Below are 27073 nucleotides of genomic sequence, written 5' to 3'. Positions count from 1 at the left end.
GTCTCAAGGCGCTGGGGGTGGGGGCGCTACTGATTGAACAGCCAGGTCTTGAGTATCCTCCTGAAAGTCAGCAGGTCTTGGGTCTGTCGTAGGCTCAGTGAGAGGGTGTTCCATGTCTTGGCGGCGAGGTGGGAGAAGGATCTCCCACCGGTGGCTGTTCTTCGGATGCGCGGGACGGTGGCGAGTGAGAGGTCAGCGGAGCGTAGCTGGCGGTTGGGGATGTAGAAGGAGAGCCGTCTGTTGAGGTAGGCTGGGCCGGTCTTGTGAAGTGCCTTGTGTGCGTGGGTGAGGAGCTTGAAGGATATCCTCTTGTTGCGGGGAGCCAGTGCAGGTTTCTCAGGTGGGAGTGATGTGGTCGTGGCGTGGTACGTCGAGGATCAGTCGTGCCGAGGTGTTTTGGATGCATTGTAGTCGTTTGATGAGCTTGGTTGGAGCTCCCGCATAGAGGGCGTTTCTGCAGTCGTGTCTGCTGCTGACGAGGGCCTGGGTGACTGTCTTTCTTGTATCTGTCGGGATCCATCTGTAGATCTTGCGGAGCATGCGGAGGGTGTTGAAGCAAGAGGAGGAGACAGCATTGACTTGCTTGGTCATTTTGAGCCTTGAGTCGAGGATGATTCCCAGGTTGCGTGCATGGTCGGTGGGTGTCGGGGCTGCCCCCAGTGAACTTGGCCACCAGGAGTCTTTCCAGGCTGAAGGGTTGGAGCCGAGGATGAGGACCTCCGTCTTGTCAGAGTTCAGCGTCAGGCGACTGGTCTTCATCCAGTCGGCGACGGCCTTCATTCCTTCGTGGAGGTTGGTTTTGGCGGTGATGGGGTCCTTGGTGAGAGAGAGGATCAGCTAAGTGTCGTCGGCATAGGAGATTATGTTGAAGTTGTGCTGTCGGTCTACGTGTGGGAGCGGGGCCATGTAAATGTTGAACAGCATCGGGTTGAGGGAGGATCCCTGGGGTATGCCGCAGATGACCTTGGAGGCTTTGGAATGGAATGGGGGGAGGCGGACACTCTGGGTTCTGGCGGAGAGGAAGAAGGTGGTTCAACCCAGTGCCTTGTCTCGGATACCTGCGGCATGGAGGTGGATGCATAGTGTGCGGTGGCAGACAGTGTCGAAGGCGGCAGAGAGGTCTAGGAGGATGAGTGCTGCTGTCTCGCCGTTGTCCAGCAGGGTCCTGATGTCATCTGTGGCGGCGATGAGGGCAGTCTCGGTGCTATGGTTGCTGCGGAACCCTGATTGGACAGGGTCCAGGATTCTGTTTTCTTCGAGGTATCGGGTTAGCTGTCTGTTGACGGTTTTCTCTATGACCTTGGCCGGGAAGGGGAGCAGAGAGATGGGCCGGAAGTTCTTGAGGTCTCTTGGGTCTGCCTTAGGTTTTTTGAGTAGGGCGTTTATCTCAGCGTTTTCCCAGATCTCTGGGAAGGTCGGGGTCTCGAGGGAGAGATTGATGAAATTGCGCAGGTGGGATGGGATGGAGCTGCTTGCTCCGTTGAAGACGTGGTGCAGGAATGAGTCTGACGGAGAGCAGGAGTGGATTGTGTGCATGGTCTTGATGGTGCCATCGATGCTCATGCTGGTCCAGGCTAGCAGGGGGTCGTGGTCGATGGTGTGCAGAGGGTCTGTTGTATTGCTCTCTGTTGGGGCTATCTGGGTGTTGAAGCTGTCGTGGATGTCTGCTATCTTGCGGTGGAAGAAGGTGGCGAGGGAGTCGCACAGGGCTTGCGAGGGCGGGATGTCGTTGGTGTTGGAGCTGGGGTTAGAGAGTTCCTTCACAATGTTGAAGAGATCCTTGCTATTGTTTGCGTTGTTGTCGAGGCGGGCTTTGAACGAGGTCCTCTTGGCCACCCTGATGAGGTGGTGGTGGTTGCGGATGGCGTCCTTGTGTGCTGCGTGGCTGTCCGCAGTTTGTTCACTGTGCCATTTCTTCTCTAGTTTCCGGCAGGCTTGCTTGGAGGCTAGGAGTTCTGGGGTGAACCAGCTGGCCCTCTTGCTGGTGTCTCTGTGGGGGGGTTTCCTCAGCGGGGCGAGGGTGTTGGCGCAGTCCTCGATCCAGCGTCTGAGGCTGTGGGCAGCGTCGTCGGTGTTGGAGGGTTTGGTGGGTGGGCTGAGAGCGAGGTTTGCGTGTAGTTGGTCTTTGGTGATTTTGCTCCAGCAGCGGCGGGGGATCAGTTGGGTGCGGTGGTGTGTGGTGGGTTGCTGGAAGGTGACGTGGATGCAGCGGTGGTCGGTCCAGAGGAGTTCAGTGGTGTGGCTGACGGAGAATTGCAGGCTTGAGGAGAAGACTGGGTCGAGCGTGTGGCCGGCGGAGTGGGTTGGCGTTGTGACGAGTTGCTTAAGTCCGAGGTTGGCGAGGTTGTCGATCAGTGTTGTGGAGTTGTTGTCGTTGTTGTTCTCAAGGTGAAAGTTCAGGTCTCCGAGGAGGATGTAGTCGATGGAGGTCAGGGCATGCGTGCTGATCAAGGGGCCTATTAGGATGGCGGACGGAAATGTGTCCCGTCCGCCATGGTCACGGCAAAATCACTCCCGACCGCACGTTGCGATTAGGATATTTATGTCAAGAAACTCCGACCGCGGCGGACGGATCATAACAAACACCATCCGCGGCGGACGGAGCACACCAAAGACTGCCGTAAGCGGACGGTTCCAAAGAAACCCCCTCCGCCGTGTACGAACATGACCGCGGGGACAGGCCCAACCGCCGCCATACCTGCGGAGGATCCGGCCGCGCTATTAGGATAACGCCGCCATTCCAACGGAACTCACCCCCGTCCTCGACCGCCGCTGAAACAATGCATCGCCAAACGGACCATGACCGCTGAAGGACCACACAAACACCATCCCTGCCGTCAAACCGATTACAAAATGGCAGACGGAAGTAAATAGAAAACACACTAAACAGGACACCCAACCACCTGAAACACCCACCCCCAGCAACTACACGCCCCAATGACACCCCCCAAGCACCGAAAAATGCACCAAAAACACCACACCCACAGAACACCTGATTGCCAACAACCATTGGGACACCACCACCACACAGAGTATAAAATGAATCCCTCCCACTACCACAGTCCTTTGCATCACAGCATAGCTGCAAGCAAGAGCCACGAAACCACAAACAGCACACACACACAAACACACATACAACTTGCACGCAAACACACCCACCACACAAACACCCACACCATTCCTACACATCACACACCTGCACACCCCACCCCACCCCACCAACACCTTGCACATCACACACCATGGCACCTAAGAAAAATCCCAAGTTCATAGATGGTGAGTTGAAGGTCATGGTGGATGAAATCATCAGTATCGAACCACATCTTTTCGGCGCCCTAGTCCAGCAGACCACCTTGGCAACAAAAAACAACATGTGGGACAGGATAGTGACCAGAGTCAATGCGTCAGGGACCGTGCCACGCACCAAACACGAGATCCAGAGGCAGTGGCACGACCTCAAGGCAAGGGTGAAAGGCATCAGGGTGAAGAACCACCTGCGGGCACACCACACTGGCGGCGGCACTCCCCCGGAGCCCATTCCATTTGCAGAATGGGAGGAGAAGGTGCTGGGCATACTGCACCCTGAGAGCCTGGAAGGACTCGAGGAAGGACTAGAGGCTGGTAAGTACAAACCAATGACCACTATCAAACTGCCATGGTCTGCCTTGCACAACTGCCAACACACATCTCCCTGGCTCCAATCCATGCATGTGTGCCACATAGTCACCCAAATGTGAAGTCCTGGGCTCAAATGCACCCACCATGACCAAACACAACTGTTTCCCCTACGTTCCCAGCCCTGCATGTTGTCAAAGCAGCCAGCACCACAACTCCCAACAGGCCCCCATGTCTACAGGGAGGGTGGTGGTGGGTGGGGGGTGTGAGAGTCCAGCACTACAACTCCCAACAGGCCCCCATGTCTAGAGGGAGGGTGGTGGGGGGTGGGGGGTGTGAGAGACAAGCACTACAACTCCCAACAGGCCCCCTTGTCTACAGGGAGGGTGGTGGTGGGTGGGGGGAGTGAGAGAGGTGGGTGGGGTGTGTTAGAGACCAGCACTACAACTCCCAACAGGCCCCCATGTCTACAGGGAGGGTGGCAGTGGGTGGGGGGTGTGAGAGACCAGCACTGCAATTCCCAACAGGCCCCCATTCCTACAGGGAGGGTGGTGGTGGGTGGGGGTGTGAGAGAGGTGGGTGGGGTGTGTGAGAGAGGTGGGTGGGGTGTGTTAGAGACCAGCACTACAACTCCCAACAGGCCCCCATGTCTACAGGGAGGGTGGTGGTGGGTGGGGTGTGTGAGAGAGGTGGGTGGGGTGTGTGAGAGAGGTGGGTAGGGGGTGTCAGAGAGGTGGGTGGGGTGTGTGAGAGAGGTGTGTGGGGTGTGTGAGAGAGGTGGGTGGGGTGTGTCAGAGAGGTGGGTGGGGTGTGTTAGAGACCATCACTACAACTCCCAACAGGCCCCCATGTCTACAGAGAGGGTGGTGGTGGGTGGGGGTGTGAGAAAGGTGGGTGGGGGTGTGTGAGAGACCAGCACTACAACTCCCAACAGGCCCCTATGTCAACAGGGAGGGTGGTGGTGGGTGGGGGGTGTGAGAGAGGTGGGTGGGGTGTGTGAGAGACCAGCACTACAACTCCCAACAGTCCCCCATGTCGACAGGGAGAGTGGTGGTGGGTGGGGTGTTTGAGAGACCAGCACTACAACTCCCAACAGGCCCCCATGTCTACAGGGAGTGTGGTGGTGGGTGGGGTGTGTGAGAGACCAGCACTACAACTCCCAACAGGCCCCCATGTCTACAGGGAGGGTGGTGGTGGGTTGGGGGTGTGAGAGACCAGCACTACAACTCCCAACAGACCCCCATGTCTACAGGGAGGGTGGTGGTAGGTGGGGGGGGTGAGAGACCAGCACTACAACTCCCAACAGGCCCCCATGTCTACAGGGAGGGTGGTGGTGGGTGGGGGGTGTGAGAGACCAGCACTACAACTCCCAACAGGCCCCCATGTCTACAGGGAGGGTGGTGGTGGGTGGGGTGTGTGTGAGAGGTGGGTAGGGTGTGTGAGAGAGGTAGGTGGGGTGTGTTAGAGACCAGCACCCATGTCTCACCCCAGAGCAAGATTGAGTCTGCCCACCATTTGGTGACCAGTGCATCTCCTCCTGCAAACTGACAGGTAGATAGACATCTTCTCAGGGGGAACATCCAATAGCAGCACAGGACCACACATATCCAAGTATTGTCGTCCCAACTCCACGCCACCATATTGCCCTGTACTGTCAACCACAACAACATGATGACAGCAACAACCATGTCCTGATTCCATAGTGATTTGTAACGTTGCTACAAAAAAACATGTCATGTCCACAGCATTAATTTTTAAACTCTTGTCCCTCAGGTGATCGCAACTCAACCGGCGAAAGCAGCAACCGCCAGCACCAGTCGCCCCCTTCACAGCCAGGACTCTCTGGGGACGATCCCATTGACAGCTCGGGTGCAGAGGACGAAGCTGGCAGAAGCAGACTCCCAGGGTCATCAGGCTCCCAGGACATCCCGGCCTCCACCACCTTGGCCTGTGTCACTACACCAACACCTGCCATTGTGAGCTGTGCAGCTACCACCACCACCATCACCACCACTCCTGCCTGTGCCACCCTGCCTGACCCATCGCCCGATGATGGGCCATCAACATCCCAGGCTAGCAGGGAGAGTGGGCGGGAGAGGACACAGGTGAGGCCACAGCTCACAACCAGGAGTGTAGTTGCTCGGCGAGGTCGGGAAGGAGACCCACCTCATCCTGGGGCCGAGACCCTGGAAGCCATCGCCAGAGTCATTGCCTCCTATGAACGGTCGCAGGCCCAGTCCGATCGGACCCACCAAGACTCGCAAGAGAACAGCCAGCTGTTGCGGTCCATTGACACACGGATTGGCCCTCATGGGCCAGCAAACTAATCTGTGGAGGGATTGGTTATCCCGCGCCACACCACCACCCCCTCACCCAAGTGCTCAGTGGGACAGGTCACCAACACCACCGCCACCATCACCTGAGGCCTCGGACAGGGAAGTGGACCCTGACCAACCGGCCCCCACAGCTGTCTCCGCTCCGGTTCCAAGACGGAGTGGGCTGTCCGAGGCTGGATGCAGCTGAGAGCAGTGGAAGTGCACCATCTACCCGCTCGAATAGGGGCAGCAAGTGACTTCACCCTTCCTTGAGCCTGCCATTCACCATGTCAACTATCCTGCCCCACAATGCCAAGCATTGGCACACGTCTGTTGGACCAGGTGGACATCACACAATGTGGTGTCCCCACGGTGTTTTCATCTGCCATGACCTTCAACTCTCACTTCCCCCAACACCTACTTGTAAATATGCACCAACATCAATCCACAACCTGTAAATAAACACCACGTTAACACTCTATGCTGTGTGACCTCCATGTTTTAATCACATGTTTGTCTAATAAATTGTCATTACCAGGTGCAGGGCTCAATGTTCTTGAGAATCATGCCACTGTGGGAGTGACCTAGGGAAAATGACAGAACAACAAACAAAGGTCAGGAAAGGGATTCACACCCATCACAACAGAATGTACTGCAACATCCCACAAACCACACTCATCAACAATTAAGTGGATCACAGGACACACATCAGGGAGCATTGCATGTACAACATCTCACACACACATCTGCTAACAGAACATACCAGAACAGGCAGCATAGACACACCACACCCACACATCACCAGCAAACATCCATCACGCATTGTCTAGATGCACAAGAGGTAGCTGCTTACATTCAAGGAAAATATCGATCAATGAGCTGACGCCTCTGGTCCACACCTTCTCCCTCCCCACTATCCTCATCAGTGGACATGGGTGGGATGGGAGGTGGAGCAACCTGTTGGTCTTCGGGGTCCATGATCAGTTCAATGTTATTGCGCAAGGCCAGGTTGTGGAGCATGCAACAGGCAATCACGATTTTGCAGACTTTGCCTCTTGAGTATGGCAGGGCCCCTCCGGTTTTATCAAGGCAGCGAAACCTAGACTTCAGCAGTCCAAAAGTATGTTCTATCACTCGACGTGTCCTCCCATGGACATCATTATAACGCATTTCACCAGAGGTAGTAGGATTCCGTATGGGGCTCAGCAGCCACGGCCGGTTTGGGTACGCAGAGTTGCCTAGGTGGGGGGATGACAGACACAAATATCATTACCAGGATTGGTGGGAACACCATGCCACACATACAACACAATTGTCCTCACAACACACTGACAACACAATTGTCCTCTCAGCACACTCACCTACAAGCCACGCACGTTCTGGACGCAGATTAGCCATCAGTTGGGAGACAATGCTGCTCCGCAGGATGTGGGAGTCATGGGCGGAACCGGGAAATCTGGCACACACATGGTAGATGATGTTGTCAGCCAGGCACACCACTTGCACGTTGATCGAATGGTAGTGCTTCCGATTCCTATATACAGGTTCACGTGCCTGGGGTGGTATGAGACCAATATGTGTTCCATCAATGGAACCCACTACGTGTGGTATCTGGGCCAGGGCATAGAAGTCCCCTTTGACTGCTGCCAACTCTGCCGGACGTGGAAAATGGATGTAATCATCCTTGTAAAGCATCATGGCATTCAGAACATCCCACAGTACCATGCTGAACATGGATTGTGACATCCACCCGGCATGACCAACTGTGTACTGGAAAGTGCCAGTTGCAAAGAAGTGAAGTGCCGCCATCACCTTTGCTGTGGGTGTTAAAGCTCCTGGATATGTCCTGCGCGGCAGCAGATGAGGTGACAATTGTGTTACAAGCTCCTGCAATCTACGTCGATCAAGCCGGAATGTGCGGATCACCTCCTCGTTAACCATGTCCTCCAGCACAGTGTATGGTCGATGCACATTTGGAGCCCTCCTGTGTGGGAGTAGATGGTAGCAGATGTCAATTGACCAACAACGCATAGCTGTGCCACACTATCACATCTTGACCAACACAATGCAAATAATACATGTTGCAGACAGTGATTATATGTGTGATGTGACCAATATATAAGGCAATACAGCTAACTACACACACAATGTTCAACCACAAACAACATCCTGTGTGCAAACATGTCCAGTGTAACGTGCACACATGTTGAAATATCTGGCAACAACACATGACTGAGGGCCCATATGTGGACAAGCGTCCCCCCAGACACACATGTACGTACACACACAACATGAACATGGAACACACCCTCCTTGTCTTCATGCGAACCATGACCACACCTACAATGCTGGGCCTCCTCACATGACATGCATGGGCACACAACAACAGACACGCATACACAGAATGCATGTACACCCACATCATTGTTACTTGCACACACAAACCACACACTCACAACAGCTTATTAATGTGGGTACACACCCTTGATGTACTGTGTAGATGTGTACAAATGGAAACGTGTGTCCGCAAAACCAAGACGTCAACACGTCGCCATGCACATCTGACGCAACTTGGGTGCACATCACTAGCCTTTGTTAACCACTGGCAAGGTCAACAGTATGAGCACACATGCAACAAATGGACATGAATGTCACACGTGGACACGGTCCATTGACTTGACATCATTATTCTTGCAGCATTCCGGACATGTCCTGACACACATGTACAACTATGTACATTACATGTGTGCAGAGACATGCAGTGTGTGTAAATACGCCATCTGGGGACGCCTTCCACCAACACAGAAGATGACCGTTTACACAGCAATTAAGCATGACATATGCTGTATGGTCATGGACCATCCCGGTCACACCCCGCAAAACGCATGTGCGCACTACGGCGACGGTGCATCATTTGAAACCAATCACTCACTGGTGTCGCTATGCCGGTGCACGCATTCCTCAGGGGCGCTGCAGGTTAACACATACATTTGAAATGCAATTCAAAATGACAGTTGATACCCCCCTTACAGTCACATTGCTGCACCCACCGCTGCCTGCCGGTCCTGGCCGGTCACCCACCGCCGGGTGCAGGCTGGTCACCCACCACCAGTCCAGGCCGGTCACCCACCACCAGTCCTGGCCGGTCATCCACTGCCAGTCCTGGACGGTCACCCACCGACCAGACTGGACTGGCGGTGGGTGACCCGCCAGGACTGACGGTGGGTGCCCGGCCTGGACTGGCGGTGGGTGACCCGCCAAGACTGGCGGTGGGTGACCGGCCAGGACTGGCGGTGGCTGACCGGCCTGGACTGGCAGTGGGTGACCCGCCAGGACTGCCCGCCAGGTGGACATAACAGTTGATTTGTAGTTGAGGGTTCCAGGACATGCCGTTGAGGTCTGTGGTCCCATGGCATGACATGTGTGGTGGTCTGCATGCACTTGCTCTGTTTGTATGATGTACATGTTTCACAGACACCCACGGTTCTATGATGTGAGGATGTCTGGTAGGGGTGGTTTGTGTGCAGGATGGGTGCTACATGTCAATCGACTGTAAGGAAAGGTGTGACTTTGTAACCTTCACTACGTGAGTGTGGCACTTAGGTTAACATCTCTTCCCTCTCTTCCAGCTTTGGCCGAGGGCACTGACACACAGACAACGGAGATGAGTGGTGGCAATGCATCCGAATCCGAGATGACACACAGGCAGACTGACACTGAAGAGGGCAGCCCCGGAGAGGGGGACAGAACCGTCCCTGAGGACTCACATGTGGAGACACCATTGTCCTCATCCTCAGACAGTGGTGGTGAGTCAGCACTGTTGTCACAGACAGTGAGTGGGCAATCAACACCTTCAGTCGGTACACAGCACACAGGGCCCACACTGCCACCAACTGCAACAAGTACAGCTCGTGCTCGCCAGAGTAGGAGGAGCAGAGTTGTCTTTGACGCAGGCACCGCTGCCCCTGCCCCTGTGCCACAAAGTGCACTTTGTGCTGAGGCTGTTGATCTGCTGCGACAGATGTGTGTAGGGCAGACCAACATGATCAATGCATTCCAAGACCACGATAGGAAGTTGGGGTATGTGGTAGCATTCATGGAGGGGATGCATGGCGATGTTGCTGGTCTCCACAGAACAGTTCAGTCATTAACAAACACTGTGTTGTCAGCCATTCTTCAGTCGCATGGACAGGGTGCTGCTGCTGTTCCCCCATCCACACCACTAGATGTCTCAGGGGAGAGTGAATTTTCAGACCAGGCATCATTTTCGGGGTATTGCACTAGAAGCAGCCACAGACAGCAAGGCAGGGCACGAAGGGCACAAACACCATCCCCTAGGACAGGGAAATCTTTCACCCATCACGGCATGAGCTACACTGGAGTTGACACACAGGATCCTCAAGGGGTGTTGGGGGAAAAAGATTCACATGTAACAGACGCATCCCCCTCAAAAGGTACTCCCAAGGCAAGGGCACCTCCCAAGTCCAGGGACACTCCCAAGGACAAGGACTCTACACAGGAAAGGGCACCTCCAAAGAGCAGGGACACTCCCAAGGACAGGGACACTACACAGTAAAGGGCACATCCCAGGAGCAGGGACACTCCCAAGGACACGGACACTACAAAGGAAAGGGCACCTCCCAAGAGCAGGGACACTCCCAAGGACAAGGACGCTTCAAAGGAAAGGGCACCTCCCAAGAGCAGGGACACTCCCAAGGACAAGGACACTACAAAGGAAAGGGCAGCTCCCAAGAGCAGGGATACTCCCAAGGACAAGGACGTTTCAAAGGAAAGGGCAGCTCCCAAGAGCAGGGACACTCCTAAGGACAAGGACGCTTCAAAGGAAAGGGCACCTCCCAAGAGCAGGGACACTCTCAAGGACAAGGACACTACAAAGGAAAGGGCACCTCCCAAGATCAAGGACACTCCCAAGGACAAGGACACTTCAAAGGACAGGTACACTACAATGGACAAGTCTTCTCCCAGGGACGAATGTCTGACAAAATATCGAGATTCACAATATCGACGTACAAAAATATCGGAGCAAAAATATCGAGGACAATAATATCGGGATCCTATCTTCATAAAGGTAAGTACAAAAATATCGAAAAAATAATATCGTAGTACAAAAATATCGAAATTAAAAATATCGTTTTTTTAAATGTATTAATAATAATGTAAAAATAATGTTAAAATACATATATTTTAACAAATATTAATAAAAAATTAAAACATAATTAAATAATTAAAAGTAATACATATACATTTAAAATAAATTAAAAATTTAATAATTTAATGTAATTTTTTTTCTTTTAATTTAATTTAATTGATTTAAATTAAATTTAAATTTATTTTATTTTTACCCTTTACGCCTGTACCCCAAAAACCCAGAACTGACCCTGAACCCTAAAAATACCCCTGTACCCCAAAAACCCAAAACTGACCCTGAACCCTAAAAATACCCCTTTACCCAAAAACTGAAAACTGACCCTGAACCCTATAAATACCCCTTTACCCAAGAACTGAAAACTGACCCTGAACCCTAAAAATACCCCTTTACCCAAAAACTGAAAACTGACCCTGAACCCTAAAAATACCCCTTTACCCAAAAACTGAAAACTGACCCTGAACCCCAAAAATACTCCTTTACCCAAGAACTGAAAACTGACCCTGAACCCTAAAAATACCCCTTTACCCAAAAACTGAAAACTGACCCTGAACCCTAAAAATACCCCTTTACCCAAGAACTGAAAACTGACCCTGAACCCTAAAAATACTCCTTTACCCAAGAACTGAAAACTGACCATGAACCCTAAAAATACCCCTTTACCCAAAAACTGAAAACTGACCCTGAACCCTAAAAATACCCCTTTACCCAAAAACTGAAAACTGACCCTGAACCCCAAAAATACTCCTTTACCCAAGAACTGAAAACTGACCCTGAACCCTAAAAATACTCCTTTACCCAAAATTAATTAACATTATTTAATTACCAATTAATTATTAATTAACAATAACAATAAAGTAAATATATTAGCACATTAGCTATAATTAATTTAATTTACTAATTAATAATAATTTTCCCAAATAATTAATTAACAATAAAAAAATTATATATATTAAAAAATTAATCTAATTAATGTAATTAACTAATTAATAATAATTAATTCCCAATTAATTATTAATTAATAATATGTACAAAATTATATTAATTAATTAACTAATTAATATTAATTAATTACCAATTAATTATTAAATAAAAATATGTACACATTTATATTAATTAATTAACTAATTAATATTAATTAATTACCAATTAATTATTAATGAAAAATATGTACAAAATTATATTAATTAATTAACTAATTAATATTAATTAATTACCAATTAATTATTAATTAAAAATATGTACAAACATATATTAATTAATTAATTATTATTAAATTACTTCCCACCCTATTCCCCTATAAACCCACAACCCGCTCTAATACTAAAACGCAAAATGTTAACAAAATGACTAATTTTCAAACATACATTTCTAAACATATTTAGCAAACATATAAACAACAAAATAAAATACATAACACTAAACAACAAAATTTCGATATTACTAACATACATACCTTATTCTCGATATTCTGTCTGTCGATATTATGGCACATCGATATACTGTACCATCGATATTAAAACTTCGATATTATTGCATATCGATATTTTATTTTCGATATTTTGTCTGTGTACCCCCAGGGACAGGGCACCGCCCAGGGATCAGGGACATTCCAGAGACAGGACACCTCCTACGTCCAAGGCACATCCCAGGGCCAAGGCTTCTCCCATGGACACGAGCTCCATCAAGGACAGGCATACATCACCCCTGGCTGCCCTGAGGCTGATGTTGTTGAAGGAACGTACAACACATGTGTCAGTGATGGAGTCCTCACATACCTCAACTCCCATCCACACCACACAGAAGCAGAATAAGGAGTACACTGTTGTTGCATCCCCCATTACACATGATGCAGAGGGCAGAAGGCAGGGCCACAGCAAACGTCAACCAGGGTCCAGCACGTCCCCAGAAATCAGACCACCACAAGCACATGAACCTTCTTTGATGTCTGATGAGGCCACAACACTTACCAGTCCAGTCATGTCCAGGGTGCCCCTACATTTCACAAAGAAACGGAGACACACACCAGTGAGACCTGACCACCCCAATGTCGCTCCAGTCCAGCTGTCCCCAGCTCCCAGAGCCACCCTGCCTCCTGGCCCATACAGCCCTGTGGCTCATCATTTCAGTGGTCCTAGTGGGTCAGCTGCCGTTCACTCTCATGTGTCAGATAGTGGCAATGTGTCTGTTGTTCGCTGTCATGCATCATGTAGTAGCACTGTGTCAGTTGTGCCCTCTCCTGTGTCAGTTACTGGCACTGTGTGTGTCAGCCACTCTCATGTGTCAGATGCTGGCATGGTATTTGTTGGTCACTGTACAGGGACATGTCCTGGCAGTGTGTCTGGGTCTATGGCTCATGTGTCAGTCACTAGAGCTGTGGCTGTGTCTCACACTCTTGTTTCTGGTGATGGCAGTGTGCCTGGGTCTATGGCTCATGTGTCAGTCACTAGAGATGTGGCTGTGTCTCACACTCCTGCTTCTGGTGCTGGCAGTGTGCCTGGGTCTATTGCTCATGTGTCAGTCACTAGAGCTGTGGCTGTGTCTCACACTCCTGTTTCTGGTGCTGGCAGTGTGGCTGGGTCTATGGCTCATGTGTCAGTCACTACATCTGTGGCTGTGTCTCACACTCCTGTTCCTGGTGCTGGCAGTGTGTCTGGGTCTATGGCTCATGTGTCAGTCACTAGAGCTGTGGTTGTGTCTCACACTCCTGTGTCTGGTGCTGGCAGTGTGTCTGAGTCTATGGCTCATGTGTCAGTCACTAGAGCTGTGGCTGTGTCTCACACTCCTGTATCTGTTGCTGGCAGTGTGTCCAAGGCGACTAGTTCAAGCAGTCCACCAGATTCTGTGCTGTGAGGTGTAGCTCCCATCACTCACATGTAATTGGACTTTGTGTCTCGATTGTCCATTGTAACCACCCTTGCATTGTTACTGTCCTTGGGACTGGGCGGTTTACCCACGTACTTGTGCTGCCTCTGATGTACCAGCTCGGTTGTAGACACTGCCCTGTTGATTCTGATACTGCATTGTGCCCTCATGTGCTGCCTCTGATGTACCTGCTCTGTTGTAAACACTACCCTGTTGCTGTTCTGATACTGCATTGTGTCCTCTCACGTGCTGCCTCTGATGTACCTGTGCCCCGCCATGGACTGTTAATGCACTTTGCCCCCTCATGTACTGCTTCAGATGTACCTGTTCTGTGCCATGGACTGTTGATGCACATTGCCCCTCTCACGTGCTGCCTCTGATGTACCTGTTCTGTGCCATGGACTGTTGATGCACATTGCCCCTCTCACGTGCTGCCTCTGATGTACCTGTTCTGTGCCATGGACTGTTGATGCACTTAGCCCCTCTCACGTGCTGCCAGTGATGTACCTGCTCTGTGCTATGGACTGTTGATGCACTTAGCCCCTCTTGCGTGCTGCCTCTGATGTACCTGCTATGTTGTAAACACTGCCCTGTTGCTGTTCTGATACTGCATTGTGCCCTCTCATGTGCTGCCGCTGATGTACCTGCTCTGTTGTAAACACTGCCCTGTTGCTGTTCTGATACTGCATTGTGCCCTCTCATTGGCTGCCTCTGATGTACCTGCTCTGTGCCATGGACTGTTGATGCACTTTGCCCCTCTCACGTGCTGCTTCAGATGTACCTATTCTGTGCCATGGACTATTGATGCACATTGCCCCTCTCACGTGCTGCCTCTGATGTACCAGTTCTGTGCCATGGACTGTTGATGCACTTTGCCCCTCTCATGTGCTGCTTCAGATGTACCTGTTCTGTGCCATGGACTGTTGATGCACATTGCCCCTCTCATGTGCTGCCTCTGATGTACCTGTTCTGTGCCATGGACTGTTGACGCACTTTGCCCCTCTCATGTGCTGCTTCAGATGTACCTGTTCTGTGCCATGGACTGTTGATGCACATTGCCCTTCTCACGTGCTGCCTCTGATGTACCTGTTCTGTGCCATGGACTGTTGATGCACTTAGCCCCTCTCACGTGCTGCTTCAGATGTACCTGTTCTGTGCCATGGACTGTTGATGCACATTGCCCCTCTCACGTTCTGCCTCTCATGTACCTGTTCTGTGCCATGGACTGTTGATGCACATTGCCCCTCTCACGTGCTGCCTCTGATGTACCTGCTCTGTGCTATGGACTGTTGATGCATTTTGCCCCTCTCATGTGCTGCCTCTGATGTACCTGCTCTGTTGTAAACACTGCCCAGTTGCTGTTATGATACTGCATTGTGCCCTCTCACGTGCTGCCTCTGATGTACCTGCTATGTTTTAAACACTGCCCTGTTGCTGTTCTGATACTGCATTGTGCCCTCTCACCCTCTCACGTGCTGCCTCTGATGTACCTGCTATGTTGTAAACACTGCCCTGTTTCCCTTCTGATACTGCATTGTGCCCTCTCGTGTGCTGCCTCTGATGTACCTGCTCTGTTATAAACACTGCCCTATTGCTGTTCTGATACTGCATTGTGCCCTCCCATGTGCTGCCTCTGATGTACCTGCTCTGTGCCATGGACTGTTGATGCACTTTGCCCCTCTCACGTGCTGCTTCAGATGTACCTGTTCTGTGCCATGGACTGTTGATGCACATTGCACCCCTCACGTGCTGCCTCTGATGTACCTGTTCTGTGCCATGGACTGTTGATGAACTTTGCCCCTCTCATGTGCTGCTTCAGATGTACCTGTTCTGTGCCATGGACTGTTGATGCACATTGCCCCTCTCACGTGCTGCCTCTGATGTACCTGTGCCTTGCCATGGACTGTTGATGCACTTAGCCCCTCTCAGGTGCTGCCAGTGATGTACCTGCTCTGTGCTATGGACTGTTGATGCACTTAGCCCCTCTCATGTGCTGCCTCTGATGTACCTGCTCTGTGCTATGGACTGTTGATGCACTTAGCCCCTCTCACGTGCTGCCTCTGATGTACCTGCTCTGTGCTATGGACTGTTGATGCACTTAGCCCCATCTCACGTGCTGCCTCTGATGTACCTGCTCTGTGCTATGGACTGTTGATGCACTTAGCCCCTCTCACGTGCTGCCTCCGATGTACCTGCTATATTGTAAACACTGCCCTGTTGCTGTTCTGATACTGCATTGTGCCCTCTCATGTGCTGCCTCTGATGTACCTGCTCTGTTGTAAACACTGCCCTGTTGCTGTTCTGATACTGCATTGTGCCCTCTCACATGCTGCCTCTGATGTACCTGCTCTGTTGTAAACACTGCCCTGTTGCTGTTATGATACTGCTTTGTGCCCTCATGTGCTGCTTCAGATGTACCTGCCCTGTTCTACCCAGTGCCCATGCTCTTGGGTAGTGTACGATTATACCCCTATTATGTTTAATAAAGCAAGTCAATCATGTGTCGTGGTTTGTCGTTGTCATTCCTGGTTGTGTACTTGAATTGTTGATATATTGGTGCGATTGTACATGCAGTTTCTCAAACAGGACACTCCCCCTCCCTACGTCACAGCCCTGGCAGGTATTCCCCTTCCGACAGCAATTGGTGTATTGGCGTACCTGCGTCGTCGTCGGCGATGGGCCATGATTTGCAGGTGGTGGAGCACGAAGAGTATCGGAAATGCGTGTAGCGCTGGATCCAAGACGGCGATCTGCTTGTGGTGGGTATCTCTGCAATGTGTTGTGTCTCCGCTGTGGTGATTCCGCCGTGTCCAGGCAGGTTGTTTTTCCGCAGTGATTTGATGTGTGTTTTCCGCCATTGTGATTTAGAGTACGGTCGGAGACGTCATTCCGTACGGCGGTGTCTCTGGATTGGTTACGTCCGCCGCGGGGTCGGGTGTACTTCCGCGGCGGTGCGTGCTCTTCCGCCGCGTACGGACTTTTGACAGTGTTACCCATCCTAATATGGTGGACGGAGTGCCCGCGGCAGGCGGACTAAAAAAAGGCATTTTCCGCCTTCTCCAGACCGGCGGTCGTCCTTCCGTTCGCCATCGTAATCGACCCCCAAGTCGGGGATGGAGTCGCTGAACTGGGGGTGGGGTCCGGGGGGACGGTAGACGAGGGTGCCTCTGAGGGTAGAGTTAGGGTCTGTATCGAACTGGAAATGCATGTGTTCGGCGGTGCTGAGCGCGCCGTCGGTGCTAGTCGAGACCCTGATGCTGTTCATGTGGACAATGGCGATTCCTCCTCCGACTCCGTTGATGCGGCATCTGCGGGTGATCTTGTAGCCGACTGGGATGGCTATGGCGATATCGGGTGCAGAGGAGTCATTAAACCAGGTCTCTGTCAGGAAGGCGATGTCCGGGGATGTTGTGTCGAGCAGGTCCCAGAGCTCGACGGTATGCTTGCATGTGGAGCGGGTGTTCAGTAGTATGCATCGGAGGTGGTTGGGGTCTTTCTTGGTGGGTGGTTCGTCGGCTCTGAGACTGGTTTAGGTGGAGTTCCGGCAGGTGAAGGGCCCGTGTGTGCGTTTCGGGCGGCCTTGAAGCAGGTGCGGCTCCGTCCGGAGTTGAGAGCGTGCAGAGTGCTAGCGTCGTAGTGGCGGCGGTCGTCGTGGTGGGTGGGGCGGCCAGGGGTTCTGGTGCTGGGCGGGGTCCAGGCACAAAAGGGCGCAGACGGGCTCGCCTGCGGTGCGCCTGCTGCACGGCCGTGCAACGGCCGGCATATATCGGGAGATGGGAGGGAGGAGCAGCTGGGAGGTGGGAGGCGGGGGCAGCGATTGGGCAGTGGGCAGTTAGGGGGCGGAGCCTATGGGGACGCAGCGGTGAGGGACAACGAAGGTAACAGAAAGAAAAAGGGGCACAGAAACGAGGGAAAAATGAGTGGCACAGAGGGCAGAAGGGCACAAAAAATGAGTGGAACTGAGGGCAGAAGGGCACAAAAAACGAGTGGAACAGAAGGGCAGATAAAACTAGGGAAAAACGAGTGGCACAGAAGGCAGAAGGGCACAAAAAACGAGTGGAACAGAGGGCAGAAGGGCACAAAAACGAGTGGAACAGAAGGCAAAAGGGATACAAAAACAAGGGAAAACGAGTGGAACAGAGGGCAGAAGGGCACAAAAACAAGTGGAACAGAAGGCAGAAGGGCACAGAAATCGAGGGGAAAACGAATGGCACAGAGAGCAGAAGGGCACAAAAGAACGAGTGGAACGGTGGGCAGAAGGGCACACAAAGCGAGTGGAACAGAAGGCAGAAGGGCACATAAACGAGGGAAAAATGTGTGGCACAGAGGGCAGAAGAGCAGAAAAAAACAAGTGGAACAGGGGGCAGAAGGGCACAAAAAACGAGTGGAACAGAAGGCAAAAGAGGCACAAAAATGAGGGGAAAATGAGTGACACAGTGGGCAGAAGGGCACAAAAAACGAATGGAACAGAGGGCAGAAGGGTGCAAAAAACGAGTGGAACAGAAGGCAAAAGAGGCACAAAAAAGAGGGAAAACGAGTGGCACAGAAGGCAGACAGGCACAAAAAACGAGTGGAACAGAAGGCAAAAAGAGCACAGAAATACCGGAAAAACGAGAGGCACAGAGGCAAAATACAGAATACAGAAATACAGGGGCAGCTAAGAACAGAAGGCTGAACGGGCAGAGAGGCACGGGGGCAGCGAGGGGAACAGAAGAGAAAACCTGGCAGGAACACTGGGGCAGCGAGGGGTACAGAAGCAAAGACCGGGCAGAGAGAGCATGGGGACAGCGAGGGAAACAGAGAGGGGTGAGGCCTAACAGCTAAGGCGCTCGACCTCGGACCTGGGGATCTGGGTTCGAGTCTCGGTAACGACGCCAAAAAACCTCCTGTGATTCTGGCCAAATCACTTAATCTCCCCGTGCCTAAAATGAAAGTGTGTCCTCATGTAACGTAACTGGTGCTATGTAAAGCGCTCTGATACCTGATTCAGTTCGGGTCTAGTTCGCGCTATATAAAACTCTGCAAAAAAAAAAAAAAGGGAAAAAAAGAAACAGAGGGAAGAAAAAGGGGCACGGACCACGTACAGGCAGTGGGGGAAGACAGAAACAGCAGTCACAGACACAACAATGAAAATACAGGCAATACAATAAAAGCAAAAAAGCGGAGGATGAACAAACCTACCTACGGCCTATCACTGGCCACCAGGGATGAGGCGCAGGTGGTAGCCTGAGGGTGGTGCAGGGCCTCCAACGTCCTCAGCAGCGGCAGCTGGGGCAGGGAGACACAGGCGGTGCTGTGCGGAGGGAGAGCGACATACCTGGTTGGTTCAAGGGTCGCTCCAAAAAGCTTGATTGAAGAGATTTAATTGTTTATGTCTATCGATATTTTGTAAGAAATTTTTATTTAAGAGAAGGAGAGATGTATAGTCCTGCGAGTTAGAAACGATACAACCCTTTTGGCTCTAGATGAACTCCGTAGAATGTTGACTAAGTGTTAGAGTGTAATGCACTGAAGACTGGTTTGGAATGTTGAGTTTACAGTTACATGCAGATGAACAAAGAGGTGTGAAGCTAATCACTGTGTGGGGCACAGTTAGTGGACGGTACCCATGCTGGGGAAGATGCTACGGTGTCTTTTGTCGCTGCTGTTTTGTCCTACAGGCACATTAAGTGCATTTTCTGTAATGTGACTCCACTGTTAACCGATGCACAATGTCATGAGAGGCCCCTGAGTATCTCGTGTCTCACAAATATTTAACGGCCATGGGCTAATTCGGGGCCCTTTGAAGGTTGGGGATCCCCCTGCGTCGCTGCAGAAGATGCAGGGCCTGTGTTGCGCCCCTATGTGATCCACGGAGTTTCCTGTTTTGAAAGTAAAGCCCATCTCTGCGTAGCTTTTTCTCGGGAGTAGTTATATTTACATAATACCTATGATGAATTGCTCCTTATTCATTATGTTTGTTTTTTTAAATGCTAGTGGCAGATTATGAATACAGCTAATGGGATGCACTAAATACGACATTACTGCATAGGATCTGCTGCTAGAAACAGATTGCGCACATAACAGAAGCACACCCCAGGCTAAACAGACAATGGGTTAGGGCGCCAGATGGCTTCAGGTAATTGCAGCTACTGTACATTTCTGGAGGGTAATAGTGTCCCGTTCACACAGCTCGGTGATCAAAACGTCCCCTGTTAATTTCAGATATCAGTTCATATGAACCGGCTGGACATTTTTACAAGGTTTTCGCGGGAGCTATTTGGATTGGAGCATTAAATAGTCTAAAACCGGTATTTGAAAATTGTCAACTGTTATTTTTTTGTGCTAAGAAATAGCAAAAGAAGTTTGACTGTTTTTCAATAAAGCACAATCACACCTCCACTGCAATCTTTAAAAATCGGCGGCCTTTACCTGCCTCCTAAACGCCATTCTGACATTAAGAGAAGCCGAGAACATTTTCATGTCAGAATGCAACCTGGAAGCATTATCCATTTAAGACAGATCTCGAGCAGGGCGGCTAATGCATTTCAGAACAAGCCAGGAGATAATGACTGATTGCTTGCTTAGGTCCTTCTGGTGGGAGTGAGGGCAATGCAGTTAAGATCTGACAAGAAAAAAACAAGGTAAGATTAGCCATAATGCGAATAAAACTCGAAAAGGCACAACCGCAGTTGAGATTAGTGTTAAATATGCATTTAAGAGTCCTAAAGAACAGTCGAAAATGTGGAATAACCATTGTGTCGCGGATCATGGCCATATTTTAAAGATAAATGATCATTTTTTTAAGGAGAATTACTACATATTCTTTCTTAGCCCCGATATTTAAGTCATGAATTAATATGTTTTGTTTTTAAACGTCACTTCAGATTTGATAGTGCTTGAAGAATGCTCAGAAGTCAGAACACAACACTAACGTTTATGGCCAGAAAAGATTATACCGGATTGCTGTCCACAACGATGCATCCCTCCTTCCCCCCTGCTGGCGGGCACAAAATGGGTTGTTTTAGTATTGGCTGACTTTGACATGTTATTGTGTTCTTTTGAGGATAAGATGTTTCTTGTTGATCGTGAATGTGGAGGTGATGACATGTGCAACAGTTAATGAGTCGGAGGAGAAGCCCCTATATCAGATCTTATGGGAGGGTCCCTATTTTGGTCCTCGGGGACCGGGAACCACGCATGTTAATGGCCTTACAGCTGGGAATTTAACGTGTCGAATGCCTTGATGGCTTCAGTAGTGCATCCCATCCCATGGCTATGTGCCTCTTCCGGAGACCTCTGCACTTCTCTCTTCGAATGGCTATACTTTCCGCCACACCTCATTTTTCGACTTCTTCCCTCCAATGATGTATCTTGGGTGGTGACGATGATTTCCATCTCCTCGTGATACCTAATTTCGCTAGGATAATAGCTAAGTCTGCGAATTCGGCCTGTTCCTCGTGTCCCTTCCGACGTTGGAATAAGCCCAATATGCACGTTTCTGCAGTTTGCCAACTGAGACCCCCCACCAATTCACCAAGTGTCGCCGTTACCTGTCCCCAGTATTGTCATAGCCCATTACAAGACCATAACGTGGATTAAGTCTGCATCTTGCTCGACACATCTAGGGCAGGCTGCCATGATGCTAGGGTAGATAGCGTGTATTTGATATTTTTGATATTTTGATATTTGAAGGGGTATTTATAGAGCGCGGCGTTCGCTCCGGAGGGAGCATCATGGCGCTGAGAATCCTTGAAAGCCAGCCACAAAGGTGAGAAGAAGGTGGTGTTAGCCTGTGTGGTGTTAGGTATGCTCGTTGTATTATCATAAATTGGATACTTTTAAATTGTGTATCGTGAGATACACATTTGGAATTTTCCAGAATAGTCTTCCAGTCTTCTCTGCCTGAAAGTGGTTTGTTTACATCCTGTTCCCACTTAGTACGTAACAGGGTCAAAGGGGATGGTTGGTGGGTACGGATCCCACGATAGAGAAAGCGGGTTAGGTGTCTACCCGTTCCCATAGGGTGTGTTGGATTAACTATTTCATTCATTTTTCGACTTCTTCCCTCCAATGATGTATCTTGGGTGGTGACGATGATTTCCATCTCCTCGTGATACCTAATTTCGCTAGGATAATAGCTAAGTCTGCGAATTCGGCCTGTTCCTCGTGTCCCTTCCGACGTTGGAATAAGCCCAATATGCACGTTTCTGCAGTTTGCCAACTGAGACCCCCCACCAATTCACCAAGTGTCGCCGTTACCTGTCCCCAGTATTGTCATAGCCCATTACAAGACCATAACGTGGATTAAGTCTGCATCTTGCTCGACACATCTAGGGCAGGCTGCCATGATGCTAGGGTAGATAGCGTGTATTTGATATTTTTGATATTTTGATATTTGAAGGGGTATTTATAGAGCGCGGCGTTCGCTCCGGAGGGAGCATCATGGCGCTGAGAATCCTTGAAAGCCAGCCACAAAGGTGAGAAGAAGGTGGTGTTAGCCTGTGTGGTGTTAGGTATGCTCGTTGTATTATCATAAATTGGATACTTTTAAATTGTGTATCGTGAGATACACATTTGGAATTTTCCAGAATAGTCTTCCAGTCTTCTCTGCCTGAAAGTGGTTTGTTTACATCCTGTTCCCACTTAGTACGTAACAGGGTCAAAGGGGATGGTTGGTGGGTACGGATCCCACGATAGAGAAAGCGGGTTAGGTGTCTACCCGTTCCCATAGGGTGTGTTGGATTAACTATTTCATTCATTGTGGGTTCCAGTCCTTGGGGTGCCCAGTGCCTCTAAATATATCATACCAGGTTGGCATGAATTAAAAATAGTGCTTCTGTAGCCCAGTGCTTGTTTGTGACGTCTGCATGTGACAGCAGCCTCCCCTACACGAAGAGGTCTCCAACCAAGGAGACTGCTGCCTGTGTCCAGGGAGCTAGTTTGCGACCAGTGAGGGTTTCCATATTTGGAGGGATGCCCAGGAGTGGTATGTTAGGGGTGTACGATGGACTGCTGACTGTGTACTTTAATGCCTGTTTCCAATATGTGATTGCAATCCGAAGTAGCATTTGCGCTGTCGGTCGGACAGTGCTGCCTGGGCATAACAACTTATGTAGTGCAGCCTGCGTGATCTTTTGAGGCATGTATGCTATCTTGTGTAAGTTTCGGCCTGCTAACCAGTATGAGAGCCATTGTAGTTATCCTGCTAGGCAGTAGGCATCAAAATCGGGTGCCCCTATCCCTCTGGCATCTAGGGGGGTATGCAACGTTTACAACAAAATTTTTACAACGCACTACCATTACAACGCAGGTATTACCACGCATACCATTACAACGCATTGCGCTGGGGGGCGCTCTAGGGTAAGTAATAAGTTTAATTTTCTATCCAACACCTTCCCTAGTGTCCACGGGGACTGGAGTTGGAATAGAAAATTATACTTACCACTATCCAGCACCTCTAAGCGCTATGCGTTGTAACGGTATTCGTTGTAAATACCGCGTTGTAAAGGTATGCGTGGTAAAAGTATGCGTTGTAACGTCATACATCCATCTAGGGGTAATTGTAACTTCGCTGGGCGGAGGCGTCGTCGGCCTATGCCCCATATGAGGTTGGTCAGTAATGTGTTCAGTGTTTTAAAAATGGCTGTGGGAATCACTACTGGTAAGTTTGTGAAAAAGTAAAGAAGGCACGGGAGCATCATCAATTTAGAGATTGCCAGTCTTCCCGCAACTGAGAGGGGCAGGGGAGTCCAGAAGGCGATCTGCGCCATCAATGATCCTATTGCTTTCAGTAAATTCCCTTCAATGCGGTCTTGTTGGTTTCTATATATTTGTATCCCTAAGTTTCGAAAGGTGGTGTGGGCTACTGTTATGTGCCGGTCTCCAAAAGGGATATTTTGTCTATCGATCTCGTTACCAAGAGGGAAAGCATATGATTTTTTGTAATTGATGACCAGGCCAGCAATGAATTCAAACTGGGTGAAGATTTGCGCTACAGTGTTTACATTTTCTTGTAGTCTTCTGGTGTATATTATAATATCATCGCCATAGAGAGATAATGTGTGGTGGGTGTGGTTAATAGTAATACCCCAGTTATGGGATACAGCGCACAGTTTGTGGGCTAAAGGTTCGAGTGTGAGCACGAATAGCTGTGATATGTGTAATCCAGTGCATACTCTAGCTGTTGGGAGGTGATAGGGTATCAGGATCCACCATGTATATTCCAGGGGGAGCCCAGATTTCTGTAGGGCGATCAGCATGTAATCCCCAGCGTATTGTATCAAAGGCTTGGGAAATGTTTAGTAGGATGCACCCCGTTTCGGGGTTTTCAGTTGCGCTGGTGAACATTATGTTGCGTAGTCTGCATATGTTAAGGGATGTGTTTCGTGCTGGGATGAAACCACATTGATCCATGTGTATTAGTTGCAGAAGAATGGGTTGCAAACGGCTAGGTAGGATTTTACTGAGTAGTTTGTATTCTGTATTTAGTAAGGAGAGTGGACAGTATGCAGAGAGATCAGTATGGTCCCTGCCGGGCTTGGACAGTGAGGTTATTAAGGCCTCCACTGTGCTGAGGGTAGTGCTCCCATCTTGTAAGCTTCATTATAAAGATTTTGAAGTCGCGGGCCAATTGTTGTGCATAAGTGGCGTAGCTATGCTGGTAGGCCGTCTATACCTGGAGTTTTGTTTTTGGGCAGCCCTTTGATTGCTGCACATGTTTCAGCCATTGTAATTGGAGCAGCAAGTGTATTCCGGGCCCCTACTGTTATTTGAGGTCAGGTGATTGAGTCAAAGAAGGAGTGGAGCACTTAAGGGTTTGTACTTTGTGAAACAGTGTATAGGGCTCTGTAGTGCTCATAGAAGGCCCTGTTTATGTCCGCTTGTATGGTTGCTCAGGTGTGCTGAGGTGTTATGATCTCAATAATCGGCATGGGGGCATTCGTTAGGATACGTGCCAGTAATATGCCTGGTCTATCTGCTTGTGTGTGTGTTTTATGTGTGTATTCCCGATAATTTTTGACACATAGTGGCTCCAGTAGTTCAGTGTACTTTATGCAAGCCTCTTGGAGCTCTGGCTGAGCAACAACATTTTGGGCTGCTTCCCTCTCGAGTTTGCCTAAGGTATATTCTACCTGCTTTAGTATCCTATTGACCTACTGGCAAACTTCCGTGGCGGTACTGATAGCAGTGCCATGCAGAACAACTTTGAATGCTTCCCACTCCGACCCCACCGAAGAGGCTGTACCAGTGTTTTCGGAAAAGTAATTTGTGATAGTGGAAGCCATGGTGTCACTAAATACCCCATCTTCTATATGGCGAGGATCTAGTCTCCACGTGGGGACTGGAGAGGGGATATGTCCCCGAGTAATAGTGGGTCTCTAAGGCGCTATGACACGATATTGTTTTACCAATGTAGGCCATGCAGGCGATTTGTGTTAGGAGCGAGGCACAGCAGAATATGTGGTCAATTTGAGTGTGCAGTTCGTGCGTGGGCGAATAGTAGGAATAGTCTTGCATACCCTCATGTGACTGCACCATATTTCTCTCAGGAACCATCCTTGTGCCCAGGTCTGTAAGGACTTTGATTGGCACACTGTGGGTGCCCCGGGTAGAGGGAAATGGAATTGGTGCAGTGTGGTATCTAGAACTGCATTATAGTCACCCCCTAGTATCGAGGGCAGCCCGGTCCAGTCCGCCAAGGCAGCTCCCACTTGAGTGTAGAATGTTTCCTGTTCTGTATTGGCGCATATAAACTTCCTATCACTATTGGAATACCGTCTAGTGTACCTCAAAGTAGTACGTAACTGCCCTCTTTGTCGATGCGTCTCTCCTGTGCAAGAATAGGGATCCCTGATCATATCCACGTGCAAATGCGGAGTATGTTGTAGTATAGAATTGTCCCCTCCATTTTCTTTTTAGTCTGGCAGCCTCTGCTGTAGTTAACTGTGTTTCTTGTAAGAGCACTATGTGTGCTTTCCTCCTAGCTAATTGTGTATGTATTCTGTGTCGTTTGTATGGAGATCCCATTCCACATATGTTCCAAGTGAGACAATTATGGTGTTGTGTTGACTCCATGTTTGGTTCTGTTGTGCAGTGTTAGGAGCCCTGCAGCTCCAAGTGTAGAAGTAATGTCGCCCAGTAGCATTCCCCTTGAACAACCCAATTCTTGGTCCAACTGTGGAACTTTGTTCGTCTAAACTTTTTAAACAACTCTCTTTAACCATTCGGTTGTAGAGCATGCAACTCCTATAGGGGTCATGGCTGGTTTATGGTGTGTGAGGTCACCAGGAATTCCCGGTTGGTTTCTTTCTAAGGGGTTTAGCTTCTCACCCCGGGGCCCAGCCAGCCATTGCCCCAGCATCAATATATATAGGTCTCTGAAACTCAGGTAGAGGTCCCCATTTCAAAGTCTTACTTAGGTTTTAGTTAATCTGAGCATCTGATCAACTGTTCATGAAGATTCGTTGTTACCTCATCCCAGGGTAGGACTCCATCGGTCCTGCACTGTCTCGTTTGCCTGCTGTTGCTCCTCACCTCAGTCACAAATGACCACTAGGCCCAAAGGTACCAGTGTACCTCCACATGTGGTCCATTTCTAACTTCTGCGCAGTAGGTGTGAAAACATTTTCAGCTTCGTCCACAGGGCGTAGCAGTTCCGGACTCGTCAATTCTTAGTTTAGTAGATCATTTGCGGTCTATGGAGTCATGGATGGAAGGAGCAGCTGGCTATTTTATGGTTCTGATTGTGCAGTGTCTCCCATAGAGGATTCATCATCTGTGATTGATCTTGTTTCGCTGAGTGTGACTGCAGACAGCAGCACAGAGTGCTGCACCTCTAGTATCTGTGCAGGTGTAGGAGCCAAGTCTTCATCCCGTCGTTTTTGAGGCCTGTTTTTCACCTATCGTCTTCCAAGCTTAGGTTCTGTGTTCTGTCTGAGGGCCGAATCAATAGGCAACTCTGGAAAGATGTGTTCAAGCCAGTCCCATGCCTCTGTGCGCGTGTCAAAGAAGTACTTTTCTGGTTGTAGATGATTTTAAGTTTTGCTGTGTAAAGGAGAGCGTATTTAAGGTTCAGAGATTGGAGGTGCTGTTTAATTCCATGATATGATGCATGTTTCATCTGAATTTG

Source organism: Lissotriton helveticus, chromosome 2_1 (genome assembly GCF_964261635.1).
Source record: "Lissotriton helveticus chromosome 2_1, aLisHel1.1, whole genome shotgun sequence".
Lineage (NCBI taxonomy): Eukaryota > Metazoa > Chordata > Amphibia > Caudata > Salamandridae > Lissotriton > Lissotriton helveticus.
This window is presented reverse-complemented; position numbering follows the sequence as displayed.